The sequence below is a fragment of the Hylobates moloch genome, unplaced genomic scaffold (genome assembly GCF_009828535.3).
Source record: "Hylobates moloch isolate HMO894 unplaced genomic scaffold, HMol_V3 SCAFFOLD_378, whole genome shotgun sequence".
Lineage (NCBI taxonomy): Eukaryota > Metazoa > Chordata > Mammalia > Primates > Hylobatidae > Hylobates > Hylobates moloch.
In genome coordinates, this window is record NW_026652653.1 from 25,641 (window position 1) to 29,047 (window position 3,407).

Here is a 3,407-nt window from a genome sequence, read left to right on the forward strand (position 1 = left end):
CTGGTGTGGTCCTGTGAAGGCAGATGCACTTCTACAAGGATTCCTCTGCTTTTCAATGATGGGAACACTAAATCCAATCTTGTGACCTCAGGCTGTGGGAGGGATGCTTGAGTAAACCAGATACCTTCATTCCATGCAATGACCTGATGGAGATTCAGAGCGATCACAAGCATATCCTGCTGGTGCCCTTCTTGAGAAGTGCTATGGCTTGAACATTGCCTCCAAAACTCATGTTGTAATTTAATTGCCATTGCAATGATATTAAGAAGAGGGTGCTTTGAGGGGTGATTAGGTCATGAGGACTCTGCCTGCTTGAATGGATTAATGCTGTTATTGCAAGAATGGGTTTCTGGTAAAAGGATCAAGTTCGGCCCCCTCCCTTCTCTGTTTTGTATGCTAGCTTGCCCTTCCACCTTCTATCATGGGATGATGCAACATGAAAGCAGAGATGCTGGTGCCATGCTCTTGGACTTCACAACCTCCATAATTGTGAGCCAAATAAATTTCTTCTCTTTATAAATTACCCAGGGTATGGTATTCTGTTATAGCAACACAAAACAAACTAAGACAGGAGGGCTCAAGGAAAAGGAGAACAATCCCCAGGTAGAGTTATCATCCACAGGAGTACTGTGGACTAAAGCCCTGATAGAGTGACTATCTGAAAAGTATTGGCAGTATCAAGCAGCCTCTGCTGATGGCCTTTGGTATCCTTAGCAAGCAACTCAAACTTTCTGACCTTCAGTGTCAGACAGCATACTTTACAGAGTATACTCTGTATGAGGATTAAATAGGTGCATAGTCCATAGGATACAATCAATAAGGATTGAAGCAATAATAAACACATTTGCTGTGAATATTATAGTTTGGTAAATGGCAACAGGATGGTACAAGAGAAAAGCCAAAGTTTAGAGTGTGTTTAGATTGCAAATATTCCTGACAAAAGGAACATATTAATTCAAATTTACCCACTCTAAACTATAAAAGTTGATTTCCTTAAAATAAAGATTAAAAAAATTTCAAAACATTATAAACCTTTTAGAAAATTTAGGAATATATGAATGAAAATAAATAACACACAGTTATTACTTGGTGACAACCAGTCAACATTTTGCTTTATTCCTTTTCATTCAATTTCCTATTATTTGAAAAAAAAACCTTTAAATATCTTTGAGATTGATACTGTATATGAAATTTTGTAGGATCCATATTAAAATAAATTTACCACATGTATTTTACACTACAAAGTAAACATTTAGAATTTTGAATAGGCCAGGCACAGTGGCTCATGCCTGTAATGTCAGCACTTTGGGAGGCCAAGACAGGCAGGTCACTTGAGCTCAGGAGTTCAAGACCAGCCTGAGAAACATGGTGAAATCCCATCTCTACAAATAAATAGAAAAAAAAAAAAACAGACAGGATTGGTGGTGCATGCCTGTAGTCCCAGCTACTCAGAAGACTGAGGCAGGAGGAGTGCCTGAGCCTGGGGAAGTCAAGGCTGCAGTGAACCACGATCATGCCACGGCACTCTAGCCTGGGCAACAGAGTGAGACCCTGTCAAAAAACAAAAACAAAAACAAAAAAAAACAAATTCTGAATAAACACCATGTTAGAGTCTACCCAATGTTTTATTACATTGCTATATTCACTTCATACTACAAATGAATGTTTAATAATTCTGGTTAAACACTGTTTTAGGGCCTGTCCAATGTTGTATCACATTGCTGTATTTCCTTAACCAGTTCCATATATTGTAAATTGAAATTGTTTTCAATTTTCCACTTTTGTAACTAGCAAGACAATATCATTTTCTTGCATTGAGCTTTGTGACTTTTGTATTTCAGATTTCTCTAGGATACATTGCTGAAACTGAATGCCTGGGTCTGAGGGATGAATATTTTTAATGTTTTGATATAAATGGCCAAATTGCATTACTTTTTTTTTTTCTGACAGCAATAGATTTATTAAGTATCCCCAAAAATATAAACACAAACCAGTAAAAAACAAAACCATAAAACGTCAGGCCTGGAGCTGCAATAAGACAGAGACAGGAGCAGCTCACACGTGGCCTAGGTGGGGAGGATGAGGCCGTAAATACTGCAAGAGGGCGGCAAGGGAGCCCTAGGGCGAGGGGAAAGCAGGGTACGGTGTCGGCAGCAAGATGGCTCTAGGGGTCAGACACTGCTGGCCTTGGCCCCGGACGCCACCTGCCTCTCACTCCAGCTGCAGGCAGCTTCACTTGGGGCCCTGGGCCTCCAACTCCTCCTCGTCGTCTTCGTACATCTCGCCCTCCTCCTCGGTCGTGGCGTCCTGGTACTGCTGGTACTCGGACACCAGGTCGTTCATGTTGCTCTCGGCCTCGGTGAACTCCATCTCGTCCGTGTCCTCGCCCGTGTACCAGTGCAGGAAGGTCTTGCGCGGGAACATGGCCGTGTACTGCTCGGAGATGCGCTCGAACAGCTCCTGGATGGCCGTGCTGTTGCCGATGAAGGTGAAGGACATCTTGAGGCCGCGGGGCGGGATGTCACACACGGCCACTTTCACATTGTTGGGGATCCACTCCACGAAGTAGCTGCTGTTCTTGCTCTGGATGGCCAGCATCTGCTCGTCTACCTCCTTCATGGACATGCGGCCCCGGAACACGGTGGCCACCGTCAGGTAGCGGCCGTGGCGTGGGTGGCAGGCAGCCATCATGTTCTTGGCATCAAACATCTGCTGGGTGAGCTCGGGCACGGTCAGGGCCCGGTACTGCTGGCTGCCCCGGGCTGTGAGGCGGGCGAAGCCGGGCATGAAGAAGTGCAGACGGGGGAAGGGCACCATGTTGACGGCCAGCTTACGCAGGTCAGCGTTGAGCTGGCCCGGGAAGCGCAAGGAGGTGGTGACCCTGCTCATGGTGGTCGACACCAGGTGGTTGAGGTCCCTGTAGGTGGGTGTGGCCAGCTTGAGGGTGCGGAAGCAGATGTCGTAGAGAGCCTCGTTGTCGATGCAGTAGGTCTCATCCGTATTCTCCACCAGCTGGTGGATGGACAGCGTGGCGTTGTAGGGCTCCACCACCGTGTCTTACACCTTGGGCGAGGGCATGACGCTGAAGGTGTTCATGATGCGGTCGGGATACTCCTTACGCACCTTGCTGATGAGCAGCGTGCCCATGCCGGAGCCCGTGCTGCCCCCCAGCGAGTGGGTCAGCTGGAAGCCCTGCAGGCAGTCGCAGTTTTCACACTCCTTCTGCACAACATCCAAGACCGAATCCACCAGCTCCACACCCTCCGTGTAGTGACCCTTGGCCCAGTTGTTGCCGGCCCCACTCTGACCAAAGATGAAATTGTCAGGCCTGAAAAGATGTCCGAAGGCCCCTGAGCGGACACTGTCCATGGTTCCGGGTTCCAGGTCAACCAGAATGGCCCGAGGCA

The 3,407-nt window shown here is 47.2% G+C and overlaps 1 pseudogene; it reads right to left on the reverse strand.

Moving 5' to 3' along the window:
- Nucleotides 1–1,851: 1,851 nt before the first annotated feature.
- On the reverse strand, nt 1,852–3,399 carry LOC116464296 (tubulin beta-3 chain-like; annotated as a pseudogene).
- Between the last annotated feature and the right edge of the window lie 8 nt (nt 3,400–3,407).